Below are 16137 nucleotides of genomic sequence, written 5' to 3'. Positions count from 1 at the left end.
ATACTCAAAAAAATTAACCAACTTTAAGTTCTCACAGTCAGAATTCAAACTCACCACTCAACCCACACTGTCTCCTACAGGTGATGTTTACAGTATTTACTTGGGGGGTTGGGGGGGCAGTGTGTGACTTCATTCCGGGCCCTGTTTTCCCTGTTAATATTTCATATTTACAATCACTTTTCTTTTCTTTTCTTTTTTCTTTTTTTTTATTTTTTTATTTCTTAAAGTATTACAAAGGGTATTACATATGTCTCCTTTTTTCCCCCACCCTTGACAATCCCCTGGCCCTCCCCAGTGTCTTATGTCCATTGGTTATGCTTATATGCATGCATACAAGTCCTTCAGTTGATCTCTTACCCCCCCCTCTTCTGCCCCCCCTACCCTCCCCGGCCTTCCCACTGCAGTTTGACAGTCTGTTTGAGGCAGCTCTGCCTCTGTATCTATTTTTGTTCATAAGTTTATAATGTTCTTTATTATCCATGAATGAGTGAGATCATGTGGTATTTTTCCTTCATTGACTGGCTTATTTCACTTAGCATAATGCTCTCCAGTTCCATCCATGCCGTTGCAATACAATCACTTTTCTTTCCCATGACTCCCAGACAGGTTTTTCAGTATTAAATACACTCCCCCCAAGGTCCTACCGAGGTTTGTCTGAGGGAGTGGAGGAAAGGGATTGAGGAGTAAAATGGAGAATAGAAAGTGCCTCAGCCCTTGGAAAAGGGAACAGGAAGTGAAGCCTGAATTTGAGAACCCAGCTCGGAGTGGGCCAGGGGCCTTGTTGGAGAAGGAAGATGCCCACCCTGCCCAGGCCTCAATCCTCATCTTATTCCAGAAAAGAAGACCTGGGTGACCTACGGGAAATGACTCACCTTCTACTATGGCTGACCTTGTCTGGTTGTGAACAGAGGGATGGCACCACCACCCCCACTGCACCCCCCTCCCCCCAGGGGCAAGTACCTACCAGCCCGAGGGAAGAAGGAAAGGAGGGAAACATCACCTATTAGGGGAATCCTTAAGGGCCAAGTAGTCCCATTCCATCCATGTGCCAGAGGGGGAACAGGCCAGAAAGGGGAAGACATCTATCAAGGTCACCACTGACCTGGTCAGGGCAAACCCAAGGGCTCCAGCCCCCTCCCACCATCTGCACCTCTCCTAGGAACAGCGCACAGACAGAGGCCTCGGAGCCTGTGGTTCCCCCTCCTCGCCACCCCCACATGGCAGCTCTTACTTCCCACTGGGGAGTCGGATGGGGAAGTAAGCATCACAGTGGGCGATGTGAAAGGACTGAGTAAAGTTGGCACAAGACTTAGTCTCGACTGGATACCTCACCGGTTGGCCTCAGTGGCCAGATGGTGACCTCATGGCTGCCCCATCTGCAGGCTCCTGAATCATGGGGCAGACCACCCCAATGGTAAGATAAACGCAAGGGAGATGAGGCTCTAGGATACCGCTCCTTCCCTCAGCTCCTTGCCGAAGGAGCAGGCAAAGCATCCCGTGTTCTGTGCGAGGTCATAAGACTCCAAGCCGAAAGGAGGCTTAGAGACCTTCAGATCCCCTGCTCGCACTTCGGTGGAGTTACTGAGCTGGCACTTTGGTGGAGTGACAGAGCCTGAACCGACCACGACTCTTTTTTAACACCCACCCCTCCTAACTGGAGGGTGTGTCCGTGTTTCTGAGATGAACTTTTGCTGCCTTTCATTTGCACACCTGGAACACAACAGTAATATGTTCCTTCATCCACCTCCTTCCCCATAAGGACATAATTTTAGTAAAGAATATAAAAGTGAGCCCTGGTCGGTGTTGCTCAGTCAGCGGTTAGCGCGTCAGCCCGCCCAGTCAAGGGCATGTACCTGGGTTGCAGATTCGACCCCAGCCTCGGTTGCAACCAATTGATGTGTCTTTCTCATATCGCTATTTCTCTCTCTTCTCCGCTCCCCCCTATCCCCACCTTCCACTCTCTCTAAAAATCTATGGAAAAAATATCCTCAGGTAAGGATTAACAACAAGAAAAAAAAAGAATATATAAGTGAAAGACAACAGTAAGAGGACTATGTAACTTTTTACCAAGTTAGCGGTTTAAATCCTCTTAAAACACCTTCCTAACCACCTGTGATAGGAAACGAGCCATGAAGCTGTTCGGACCCTTTGATCCTAGCATACCACTCCTAGTTCTACACCCCCAAAGGAAATGACCCGGAGCTCAGAAGTCTTTTATCCAAAGTGTTCCCAGAAGGGCCTTTTATAGCAACGGAAACTGGGAAGATCCCTAATGCTGAACACTGATGGGCTCAGAAAACCCGCCTGGACTAAACAGTCTACTCCAAGCAGCTCTGCAGCGAGAGGTGGGAGCATTAAGCGCTGGTGTGCGGCAGGCCTGTGAGGAAAGTGGGTTCCAAGGAACAGACAGAGCAAGGCCCAAGGCGCATCGTCTAGGCCAGTGATGGCGAACCTTTTGAGCTCGGGGTGTCAGCATTTTGAAAAACCCTACCTTAACTCTGGTGCTGTGTCACATATAGAAATTTTTTGATATTTGCAACCATAGTAAAACAAAGATTTATATTTTTGATATTTTATATATTTAAATGCCATTTAACAAAGAAAAATCAACCAAAAAAATGAGTTCGTATGTCACCTCTGACACGCATGTCATAGGTTCGCCATCACTGGTCTAGGCCAAGCCTTGCCTGCCACTGACTTCCCAGAGGGGCCGGCGGAGCTGGGGAGGGAGCTGCAGGATCCTCCAGGCCAGGCAGGCGCCCAGGGAGCCAGGCCCTCCTGCCTGTCTCTCAGAGGGAGGCTGCTGGGTATCCGTGAGGGAGGAACAGAGAACTGACGGTGGGCGAGTCTGCTGACATTGAGTCAACTGTCTTTGCCTTGTTTCACTCATCACAATGTCCACACGTTACTTTGTACTTTTTAAAGAAAAAATTGTAGGAAAACTTACAAAAGAAATGAAAATCCCCTTTATCTCCTCCTGTGAGTTCAAGTTTTCAGGGAACCGAAAAGATGACTTTTCCCCAGAAATGTGAGCCATCCTGGGAATGCCGGCAGAGTTCCTGAGGGCCCTCCAGTTCTGGCCCCAGTTCCTCCTGAGGCCCCACGTCTGGTGCCTGGCGGCTCTTGAAACCCCCACCCGCGGGCGCACCCTCCTGGGTGCACGCCCTCTCAAATCTCCTTCCTCCTGAGGTGGCCTGGGTCCCCATGAGACTGCTATCAGGGGAGCAATGGGCAGTGGCTGCTTGTCCCGGGCTCGCCCCTGAACCTGTCTCCAAGGCAGGTTCTTTTCTCTGACTTTACAGGGAGCTGACAACAGCCCGGCCTGGGCTCTCTCCTGCAGCTTCTTCTAGCCCAGGCCCTTCCTTGTTTCACTGCCCCCAGCTTTAATAAACATCTTCCCAAAATCAAAATAATAATAGTAGTAGTAGTTCCTCTGTGGACTGCAGAGGGCTTCCATCTGTTTCTACAACAAAACAGCTGTTGGCCAAGACCGCTGATACTACTGAGGCCTCCGATATGAGAGCCCAGACTACCCGCTTGGCCCCAAAGCTCCACTCTGGCTCCTCACACGCTGGCTCCTCCACCCTAGAACTTCATGCTGTCCTGGAAGGGCGACCCCCAGCCCCACTATGTCTCAAAAACAAGCTCAGGCTCTTCCCTCTGCAGCATCTCCCTCATCAAGACCTCTGGCCTCTAGGCTCTCCTGCCTGCATCTGCCTTTCTGCCTTGTCTGGACTCCTCTGGCAACCACTCAACTTCAGTCACCCAACCTGCCAATTCCCAGCCTCTGATTCCTTCTGTTCCAGCCCACCTGCCCTGGGCTGCTGGAGAATCACCCATCTCAGCCAGCCTCCCCAAGCCCTATGTGCTGCTCAGCACCTATTTAACCCTCCCATGTGGCTTAGTCTGCTATTGCCTCTTAATACCCTTCACCTCTTTTTCCCTGATCTTGATAGTTGATCATCAAGCCCTTATTTCTGGCTCAGCACATGGACTACATTTCCCAACCTCCCTTGCAGCCACAGGACTTCATTTTGGCCAATGAGACAAAAGAGCAAGTTCCCATTTTGTGACCTAGATACTGTTCTTAAAAGGAAGAGATGCCTCCAATGCAACTAGCTCACATCTGATACTGCCAGGACACTGGTGCAGTGCTGGAGGACTGCCCTGGAAGGTCCCAGCTGGGCCAGGCTGCTGTCTGGGAGGGTTGGGTGGTCCAGGGAATGAGCAAGTAGGGGGGTGGGCATCGGTGAGTCGGCTGCTATTTACCAGCTGGTATAGAAGAATTTAAATATTTTACTACTGATGCAACTCTACTGATCTGTGCCAGCTAAGCGTCAGTCCTAGCTGCAAACGTCTTTCTTCTTTATGCTGCTTGGATTGCAGACATAATGGCAGGAGCTCAAGCTCCTGGACCCTGAGGTGGAGAAGCCTTGTTCAGGATGATACTGCAACAGGATGAGAACCTGGGTCCCTGATGATTATATCTGCTCCGGTCTGTCCACCTCCAGACTTTATGTGAACACACACACATCTTATTTAAGTTTTCGTTACATTTCAGATCTTCTCAACAATGCTCAAGCCCCAGCCTCATCTTTATCTACATCATTCTCATGTCCTATTTTTCTGTCTCTAAGAAGGAAATGCCTTTTCTTCTCTTTGTGAGGCTAAATTTTAGCTGCTAACCCAGCCGTGGGCAAACTACAGCCCGCTGGCCGGCCCGTTTGAAATGAATAAAACTAAAAAAAAAGACCGTACCCTTTTATGTAATAATGTTTACTTTGAATTTATATTAGTTCACACAAACACTCCATCCATGCTTTTGTTCCGGCCCTCCGGTCCAGTTTAAGAACCCATTGTGGCCCTCGAGTCAAAAAGTTTGCCCATCCCTGTGCTAACCCCTTCTATGCTTTTGCTGATCAGCTCCTGTGACCTCCTGGACTGAACAAATATTCTCTCCATTCCTTTTGTCCATTGCCTGTGCCTTGCCAATCCTATATAGTAAAAATCTAATATGCTAAGTGTCTAGTCGTCCATTCAACCAATCAAAGCATAATATGCTAATGACATGCTAAGACCACTCAACCACTTGCTATGATGTGCACTGACCACCAGGGGACAGACGCTCTAACTGGTAGGTTAGCTTGCTGCTGGGGTCCAGTGATCAGGACTGAGCAAGACGGATCAGACACGCCCTGGAGCCCTCCCGTGGTCTCTCCCCCACTGGCCAACCTCCCATGTCCCTCCACAGCCCCAATCGTGCACTGGTGGGGTCCCTTGGCCTGGCCTGTGCCCTCTTGCAATCTGGGACCCCTTGGGGGATGTCGGAGAGCCTGATCCCACAGGCCAGGCCAAGGGACCCCACTGGTACACAAATTCATGCACCAGGCCTCTAGTTGTTAAATATTTTTATTATCGTCCCTCTAGAACTTTGCTCCATCAATTGTCCTTTCCTTTCTTATATCTTCAGTCCCCGCCCTTGCCGCTGATTCTCCCCGCTCAGATGAGAAATGTACAAAATGCTCACCCACTCCAAAAAAATATTTTCTCACCCCTGACTTTTACTTAAGCTTGTAAATTTTCTCCAACCTTCCCTTCACTGCCATAGTCCTTGCACAGTCACCTACACTCACCGTATCTACCACTCTCCCTCCAGACTAACTCTAACCCGGTCCCCTCCACGCCACTAAATGGCTTTTTGAAAGCAGATAGTAAATTCCTACATGGAAAGTCCCCCAGGGCCATCTCGTTCCCTCCAGCCTGACACTTGATCTGCTCCTCCTTCCTACAGCGCCCCCTCCCATTTGTCTTCGTGACACAGCACCATCTGCAGGATGTCAGATATCCAGCACTCGCGCCCCGTGCCCACTTCCTCACCCGGGGCAGACATCACTACTAGAACTTGACCTTGAAACCTACTCAGCTCAGTACAGGCAGACCTCAGAAACACTGTGGGTTCCATCCAGACCACCATAATAAAGCAAGTATCACAATAAAGGGAGTGGTGTTCTTTTTGGCTGGGGGATGAGGGGGTCTTGCCTTCAGTTTGCAAAAAGCACAACCCCTGTGAAGCACAATGAAACAAAGTATGCCTACTCCAGCTACTTTCAGCAGCCAGTCCAAGTCGGCCCTGGCTGGACACACATTTGCCAACAGTCCTAGCAGGGGCTCCCTGGGAAACAGCTCCGAGGCTGAGCTGTGTGGGCAGGAGCTTGGCATGCTCTCAGGATCACATCTATGAGGCAGGGAAGGCAACAAGGTAAGGCAGAGGGGGGAACGGAACCACAGAGACGTGCAGCAGAGACCTCAGCGGAGGGCTGTGACCTGGGGCCCGAGGCTCCCTTTGGCTCAGGGAGGTTCCTGAAGAGGAGCTGCTATGGACTGAATGTTTGAGTGTGTCCCCCAATTCTCTCCCCACTCCCTCCCCCAAATCCATATGTTGAAGTCCTAGCCCTCAGTGTGACTGCATTTGGAGATGGGCCTCTAAGGAAGTAATTAAGGTTAAATGAGGTCACATAGGTGGGGCCCTGATCCTATAGGATTAGTGTCTTTATAAGAAGAGACACCAGCCCCGCCAGCGTGGCTCACTGGTTGGTTGGGCACTAAACTATGAACCATGAAATCAAGGTTTGATTCCCTGTCAGGGCACATGCCTGGGTTGTGGGCTCCACTCCCAGTAAGGGCATGCAGGAAGCAGCCGGTCAATGATTCTCTCTCATCATTGATGTTTCTATCTCTCCCTTCCTCCCTGAAATCAGTAAAAATGTATTCAAAGAAAAAAGAGACACCAGAGAGCTGCTCTCTCCCCCCTTCCCCCTCCCAGCCTGCACACACGGAGGAAAGGCCAAATGGAGATAAATCTAGAAGGCAGCTACCTGCAAGCCAGGAAGGAGCCTTCACCAGAACCCAAATCAGCAGAAACCCGCAGAACTGTGGGGAAACAAATGCTGTTTCTGCCTCCCCAGCTCTGGCATTTAGTCAGAGCAGCCCAGGCTAAGACCAGCACACGATAGTGAGTCCTCAGCTGGCAGCAGGGAAATGAGTTCCTGGTGCTGAAGGGGGCTCGGGTGGCCACTGCACACTCCGCTGTCCCTGCTCTCAGCTGTCCCCCCACTTCTCTGACATTTCCTCTCAGAAGAGAGGGCCCAGGCCCTAACACAACTCTGTGACCTCTGTTCCCTCAGACCCTCAGCTTTGCCCTCCCCGTGATTCCAGCCACTCTGCCCATTGCCCATTGTTGCCTAAATGAGCCTCAGTTCACAGCTGTGTGCCCCGTGAATCCCTCCCTTCCCTACCTCAAATCTCCCTTTCTACTTCTCTCCCTGGTGAACTTCTATTTAACCTTCAAAACCCAGTTAAAATGATCCTCCCAGCGGGAAGCCTTTTCCGTGCTTTAGGAGATTCTAGAGGCTCCCTCCTCACCTCCCCACTAGTCCCTGTTGGCTACTTTGCTTGACTTTAGTCAACTCAAAGCGGGAAGTGACTTAACCAGTCACAAGTCCAGTAAATAACAGAACCGAGACCAGAACTAGTTCTCAGGAATTCCAGTCCTCTCAATGCATAAGCTTAATCTCGGTCCCAAGTACTTGCTTCTCGAGTAGCTGTCTTATTCATGTGTTAGCAGTACATTTATTGAGCACCCAGTGTATACGACAGTAGGGGCTGAGCACACTGACTTGAAAGACACGGGCTGATTGGGACGGTCACACAAGGGGATGATGTTACCTTGCCCCCCTCCGGGGAAGCCGGAGTGCCCACCAGGCCCACAGCCCCATGTGGAACCTTGAGGCCCTGCCGCACTCTGGGCTGGGGATGCACACATTCCCAGCAGCCAGTCTACTCTGGGCCCTTTGGTTGCTCTGTGGGGAGCTCCCACAGGAGCCCATGTGGGGTGGGGGTCAGAGGGTGCTGCTGAGTCACTGGGAGAAAGGCTGCAAGCCACAAGGTCAGAGGCCTTTTGAGAACCTGCTGAAAGCTGGGAACGCTCTGCCAAAAATGCTCAGAGAGCCATTTCCCACTGGTGTCAGGAGGCTCTCAGACCTCCACCATCCATCCTTGAAAGTCAGAAGCAGAACTTCAGTAAGCCCAGAGGGGAAGTGACTTAACCAGTCACACGGCCAGTAAGTAACAGAAGTGGAAACAGCTGCTCTCTGGGATTCCAGTCCTCTCGGAGTATCCACTAGTGTCTGTCCCAAGCAGCGAGCATAAATGAAATCATGAGGCTTCAGCTGGGGGGGTGGGGAGGGGGTGGGGAGAGGAGATAAAGATTTACTCAAGGGCCCTAGGGTTTGCAAACCAGAAACACAGCGAGGCAAAACCCAGAGTGTTTCAAAGAAGAAAGAAAAGAAGAGGGTTCTTCTAGTAAAAAACACAGTTTTGAGAAGATTCAGGCCTGAATTCTTGGTTTGGGATTGGCCAGAGACGGTTCCTCTAGATCAGCGGTTCTCAACCTGTGGGTCGTGACCCCTTTGGCGGTCGAACGACCCTTTCACAGGGGTCGCCTAAGACCATCCTGCATATCAGATATTTACATGACGATTCATAACAGTAGCAACATTACAGTGATGAAGTAGCAACGAAAATAATTTTATGGTTGGGTCACAACATGAGGAACTGTATTTAAAGGGCCAGAAGGTTGAGAACCACTGCTCTAGATTCTAGAAGATGCTTGGTGGAGTGGATGATGGACGTCAGGTCTGGGTGTATGAGCATCCTTTCTCTGGTCCTTCCGGGGGGAATCGGAGGGCTGTCTGGAGGTTAGATGCAGAGCCAGGCATGGACGATGCCTGGGACGTTCAAGAGTTCGAGTTCCCGGGCTGGATAAAGTAAGAATGGAATTGTTTCCTCGGGCCTCAACTCGCTGGATGTTTAAATTTTGCAGCTTGACTACAGCGACTCCATGTTATTTCTTCCCTCTGCTCCTAACACCTATCACCCCTCCCACCACGTCAACGTCCAGCTGCATTTCCCGGCCTGGTGAGCCTCCCTGCTCCCTCTAGCTTCGGGCAGCTTCTCCCTCCTCCATCTTCTGAGCAGCCGCAGGCCCTTGGCCAAGCTTGGAGGGCAAACACTAACAAAGGTGGGATTGGACCACATATTCCCTGAGCCTGAAAGGAAAGAAAGAACTGGGTTACAAGCAAATTAACCACATTAGCATATCCCTGCAAAGCTTCCTTAGGAGCCTGAAGTTGGGGAAGGGACAGACAGAAGAATCAAAAAGGCAAGTTGGCATTATCTGATAACAATAATAACAGTGACAACTGGCATTACCAAACTGCCTGTTGTATGCCACGCCTTCTACTGTTCACTCTACATACATGATCTCAAATCTTTACATCAAGGGCTGATTATGCCCATTTTTAACTTTGTTGTTGCTGTCGTTAATCCTCACCTGAGGATATTTTCCCATTGATTTTTAGGGAGAGTGGAAGAGAGAGGGAAAGACAGAGAGAAACAACAATGTGAGAGAAACACATCGATTGGTTGCCTCCGGCAGGAGCCCTGACCTGGGCTGGAGAGGAGCCTGCAACCAAGGTACGCGCCCTTGACTGGAATTGAACCCGGGACCCTTTGGTCCGCAGGGTCTATCCACTGAGCCAAACCGGCTAGGGCTATGCCCATTTTATAGACAAAGAAACTGAGTCTCAGGTGTTAGGTTGGAGGGAAGTCCAGGAGCCCATGCACGCACAAGGCAGATGGTGACGCAGATACTGGACTCTCCCTGGAATTCCTAACAGGTCAGCGTGCCAGACAGATGGCCACATAGACTCCTTCCTGGAACCCGTGATGGACCTGCCTGCGGCGGGAACTCCCACAGCTCAGCCCCCCGCCCCTCACTGAACAGCTGTATAAAAAAGTGCCTCCACTCCCTGTTGGCGCGACTTTGCTGGCGCCGCTCTTGGGGCCTGAGAACTTCGCCTGAGAGTGCAGGTTAAAGTTTCTCCTTTAACTTGCCTGGCTTCTGACCTTGTCTCCTGCGCGCGAACCCTTACATCAGGGAGGCTGACTTGCTAGGATATTCCTGATCCTGGCAGAACCAGGATTCAAGCCCAAGACAGCTTGCGGCCGACGTCTGTGCCACACTGCCACCACTGAGGACGCCCAGAATTACCCAGGGGACACTCACCTTGATGCCCAGGCAGGCAGATGCCAATTCTGAAGGTGCCCAGAGCCCTCAGGGCTGGATGCCATCAAAAACCACGGTCTATATTTAGGTTCCACATGCCCAGATGGGGGGGGGGAGGGGGTGATGAGGTGAGTGCACTCGGCAGGGCATGTTATCCTGTCCATGTGACGGGTTATTCCCCACAGTGAAGGCCGTTGTTGGGGGACTCCCGGTCACGGTGGCAGAGTGGACTCTAGACGTTAACATCCACCTGCTCTAAGGGTCTCCCTGACCACATATTGATAAGGACCTTCTTTTGCCTCTTCCCCACCCTCACCTCCAGCTCGCCTCCCGAGCATGCATGCGTGCTTTGTATGTCCCCGAGGGCTCTGCAGAGCAGGGCCTGCATTCAGACCCTCAGTGCAGCTCTGTGAAAACTCCCTCCTCACGGTGAATGCTAAGAGGAAAGAGTCTGTTCCCTACATTTTTGATTTCAGATCTTATCATGAACCCAAACGACCCTGTTATTGGTTAAAAGACTTCAAACTGCTGCTTTTTTTCCTCTACATCTCACATTCATCAAATACCTCCAGAGTTGTCATGGAGATGAAAGGAGGGCCAGGCACAGACTCTGCTGTGAGGCTCAGAAAAACACAAAAGATAAACATTAATGACTGTTTCTGTACTCAGAATGAGGACATTAGTAACGCATTTGTTGTGTTGTTTTTAAATCTTAATATGACATTCTTTAACTTTCCTCTAGAATCCAAAAAATTTTTAACTTTAAAAAAGTTTTATTTCATTTTATTTTATTTTTTGTTAATCCTCACCCAAGGATATTTTTCCTATTGATTTGTATTTTTAAATATATGTCGTTTTTATTGGTTTCAGAGAGGAAGGGAGAGGAAGAAAGGTAGAAATGTCAATGATGAGAATTGTTGATTGTCTCCTGCAAGCCCCTCACTGGGGAGGGGGATTTGAGCCCACAACCCAGGCATGTGCTCTGACTGAAATCGAACCTGGGACCCTTCAGTCCGCAGGCCAACGCTCTATCCACTGAGCCAAACCAGCTAGGGCTCCATTGATTTTTAGAGAGAGTGTAAGGAAGGGGGGAGGGGAGAGAGAAAAGCATCAATATGAGAGACACGTCGATTGGTTGCCTCCCACACATGCCCCTATGGGGCTGGAGATCGAACCTGCACCCAGGCATAGGCCCTTGTCCGGGAATCGAACCTGAGACCCCTGGGTCTGCAGGCCAAACACTGAGCAACACCAGCCAGGGCAAAATTTTTACTTTGCCGAGAACAGACATCATTTTTAAATGATTGTATGGAATAATCATTTTTAAAAAACGTATGTTCTACCTTAATTAAAGCCATTAAAAACATATAATAATAAGACCATTGCTCTGGTTTATGTGTTGGACTGATGAGTTTGTTCATGAGTCTCATCCACTCTGGGCTCTGAAAACATTCAACTTCTTACTCAGCCAGGTGGACTAAGACCCTTGGAACACCCTAACATCATCAAGATTGCGACACCGGTGAAGCCATGAAAGACCTGTGCCCGCAGAAGGAACCCTGAGGCCCCGGGTGGCATGAGCCTGTTGTGTTGCAATGTACCCCGTGAATCACACAAGGACGCCTCAAGAAGTCGAATTAAGGAGTCACATGTACTGCAAATCCAGGACTACGAGGGGGCATTTCGCTCTCCCAAATCTCGCAGTGCCCTCCACATGCCCACCACCAGATTTATAGGCAACGATCACAAAGGTATTGATCACATCCCAGGGTTTGGAATGAGGACCCTGGTTTGCACAAAGCAGTTACAGAAGCGAGATCGAGCCGATTAGTTATCTACAAAGATTAATTACAGTTTTGGGTCTTGGGACCACTGAGTCGACAGGGACACATTATCTGGAACCCTCGGGTCTTGGGATAATTGTGCTGTCCTGGTTCCCAGGTACAGAGGAATGTGCTTTCTAAAACCAGTATGATCACAACCAATGGGGTATTCACTTGACAATCAATAAGGCATTCAATCGAATGGGATGATTAGTATAATTCAGAAAATCAAAGTAACTTTTCTATTGTTTAACAAAGCAAATAAGTACAGAAGCCAAACAGCAGGGTTAAAGTTAAACCACAGTTTCTCCCTGAGATGACTGCTACCATGCTTCAGTTGCAGGGTCAAATCTGCCCATGCAGCCACAACTCAAGTCAACCGTATTCCTGGCTAGCCCAGGCCAGGCCCGGGGCATATGCTATGTAGCCTCCAGGTGTTTGATTTTTTTTTTTTATTGTTTTCATTGTAGTTGGTTTCTAGTTTTATGCCACTGTGATCTGAGAAGATGCGTGATATGATTTCTATCTTCTTGAATTTGAAGAGACTATGCCTGTGTCCCAAGATGTGGTCTATCTTTGAAAATGACCCATGTGCACTTGAGAAGAATGTATATTCTGTGGCTTTAGGGTGAAATGTTCTGAAGATGTCAATTAATTCCATCTGATCTAGTGAGTCATTTAGGATTGCTGTTTCTTTGCTGATTTTTTGTTTAGAGGATTTGTCCAGTGCTGTTAGTGGGGTGTTAAGGTCCCCTCCTATGACTGTATCGCTGTCAATCTCTCCATTGAGATCTTCCAGGAGTTTTTTTTTATGTATTTGGGTGCCCCAGGCATGGGGCATATGATGGCACGGCTGCCTTCCTGTCCCGAGGAGGTCACAGTCTGGGTGGAGATTCAGGGGGGTGGCACTGTCCTTTTCTCAGAAATGCCTGATGATTTCTGAGCAATCTCCTCTCCTCGCCTCTCTTTTCCTCTCCTCTCCTTGGAGGAAGATGAAGGTACGACACTGAAATTTGAGACCCAAATTCTTCACCAAGGGAATGCATGCAGTACCTAACTCCTTCAGGGGCTCTCCAAGGGCACAACAAGGTCGGTTCTGATCATGTTTATTCCTATATATGGAGCAGGACCCACAAACCAGAGGCCGCCCCAGCAGCCCTGCCCACATCACAAATCTAAACCTAAGTCAGCCTGCACGTATGGGGAACACCTGGCAAGGAAACCTAACGTTCACAACCACCATCCGCCAGCTCGGCTTTAGCTTGCTCACCTGGCACTGGAATGTAGGACCCCTCGCCTCCGAAGGCGATCCCAACCCTCAAGGCACTCTGTCCTGTTTTCGTACAGCCTCTTCTAATGTTTTCTAAACTTGCCCTTGCCCCAAATCCCTCAGGAAGCGCGCACCACTGCTTTGGAGGCCCTGTGCTCCCCTAACCCATGGGTCATGTCCCCTGAATAAAAGGGCATCAAACTCGCTACTAAATTGCATTAGTTTTGCCACTTGACAGTTCTCAAAAAGTCCTGCCCCCCAGCCTTTGAGTGGGTGCCCGCCTCTCCCTGGAGCTGGGAGCATTGGGTGAACATGGCAGGGTTCCCCTTCAAAACCCTGTCACCCAAAACAGTGAAAAGATCAGGGGTGGCCAGGGGTGGAGGAGGGTAGAGGGCTGCAGAGCACAAGGGACTTTCAGGGCAGAGAAGCATTCTGTCTGATACTGTAATGGTGGGCATATGGCCTTGAAGGGGTTCAGGACAAGCCTCCCCTGTTCCCAAGTAGCACAAAGTAGCACGAAGATGTGTTACTGGGCGTGGGTTACCTTGAGCCAACGGCAGTGGAGACCCTGCAGGCTCATGAGATACTTTCCCCCTCCCTTAATGTAAATTGGGGGCCTTACCCATAATGAGAGTTATCACCAGAAATAACGTTCTATGACCTGTCTGCGGGGCAGGGGAACATCTAACTATGGACATCTGCTCTGCGTAATGTCCCTCAATGACAGTGGTTCTCAACCTTCTGGCCCTTTAGATACCGTTCCTCATGTGGTGACCCAACCATAAAATTATTTTTCATCGCTACTTCATAACTGTAATGTTGCTACTGTTATGAATCGTCATGTAAATATCTGATATGCAGGATGGTCTTAGGCGGCCCCTGTGAAAGGGTCGTTCGACCGCCAAAGGGGTCACGACCCACAGGTTGAGAACCACTGTTCAATGACCTTCTTCCCCTCTGACATCCCAAGGTGCCTTCCCGCATCCTTCACTCAGATTAACTTTCCTATTCCTCAGTTTAACTTTCTGTCTCTGACCTGCTCACATAGTGGCGGCTCTGACCTGCTCCCATATGTGGCAGCTCTGACCTGCTCCCGTAGGCAGGGTTCCCGTGGGCACGTGTGTAATTAAATTTGGTCATTTTCTCTTGCCATTCACTCTCACACCTATTTGACTACCAGGCCAGCAGAAAGAACCTTGAAGGTGGAGGAAAGTTTCTTCCTCACCCACACATGACCCCTTTGTCAAACTACAATGCAAAGAATAAACCCTAATGTAAACTATGCGCTTCAGTTAATAATAGTGTGTCAATATGGGTTATTGATTGTAACAAACACACCACAGCAATGCAACCCGGTAATGACAGGGGGAGCTGGGGAGGGGAGGGAAGGAGCATCTGGGAACTCTGTCACCTGCTCAATTTTCTGTAAAAGTGCAACTGCTCTACAAAAATTAAGCCTGTTAATTAAAACAAAATAGACCAACAAAACCCTGTCCCAGAGACCAGACCTTAAAAGGCCTCCAGGATTCTGGGGTCAGAAATGCCCGGCTTGCCCCAGAAGGAAATGACGGGGTTGTGACCCACAGGCACGCTGATCCTCAGGGGCCTCCATAGCACTAACGCAATGTTGAGACATGCAACAATATAACGTCGAAAATCAAGACAGAGGAGTTGTTTAATATGCTCCATTTGTGTTGAAAGAAAAAGAACATTTGTACATGTTTTGTCATATTTGTCTAGAATACCACTGGGAGGATTTAGGGCAGGTAGAAGGGAGACTTTTTACTAACCCTCCTTTAGAATTCGTTTAGAAACCATGCAAAGGCATTTCCCATTGTAAAAAATAAAGATGATTAAACCTATTATAAAGTGGCCAGCATCACCCTGGCTGGTTTGGCTCAGTGGCTAGAGCCTGCACACTGAAGGGTCTCGGGTTCAATTCTGGTCAAGGGCACATGCCAGGGTTTCAGGCTCAATCCCCAGTAGGGGGCATGCAGGAGGCAGCTAATCAATGATTCTCTCTCATCCCTGATGTTTTTCTCTCTCTCCCTCTCCCTCTCTGAAATATATATAAAACATAAAGCAGCCAATAGCATCATTGTCAGAGGAGAGGCTCAACATCACTAGTCATCCGGGAAATGGAAATCAAACCCACCATGAGAGATCCCTGCACACTTGCTAGAATGGCAGTTACTAAAAAGACAGATAATAGCAAGTGTTGGTGAGGATGTGGAGGAATTGGGACCCTCGTGCAGTGCTGGGGGGAAGTAAAATGGTGCAGCTACTGTGGCAAACAGGCTGGCAGTCCTCAGGAAGGTAAACATAGAGCTATCATTGATCCTCAGCACATACCCATGGGAACTGAGAGCATAGCTCCACCAACAACTTGTACATGAGGAGTCATAGCCGCATTATTCATAGTCACCCAAAAGCAGAAACCACTGCCCTAACTGGTTTGGCAGAGTGGATAGAGCATCGGCCTGCGGACTGAAGGGTCCCGGGTTCGATTCCAGTCAAGGGCATGTACCTTGGTTGCAGGCACATCCCCAGTAGGGAGTGTGCAGGAGGCAGCTGGTCGATGTTTCTCTCTCACCGATGTTTCTAACTCTCTATCCCTTTCTCTTCCTCTCTGTAAAAAGTCAATAAAAAATATTTTTTTAAAAAAAGCAGAAACCACTCAGTGCCCATTACCTGATGAACGAATGGACAAAATGTGGTATATTCACAATACAATGCTATTCAGCAAGGAAAAGGCGTGAAATACAGCGCGGGTGAACTTCCAAAATGTTATGTTAAGCGAAAGCAGTCAGTTTCAAAAGGCCGCTTATTGTATGGCCTTATTGTATTTATATGAAAGGTCCAGCATAGGCAAATCCCTAGCGATTAGTGGTTGCCAGAGGCTGAAGGGGATGGAAGGA

The sequence above is a fragment of the Myotis daubentonii genome, chromosome 13, assembly GCF_963259705.1.
Source record: "Myotis daubentonii chromosome 13, mMyoDau2.1, whole genome shotgun sequence".
Lineage (NCBI taxonomy): Eukaryota > Metazoa > Chordata > Mammalia > Chiroptera > Vespertilionidae > Myotis > Myotis daubentonii.
Note: the sequence above shows the minus strand (reverse complement) of the source record.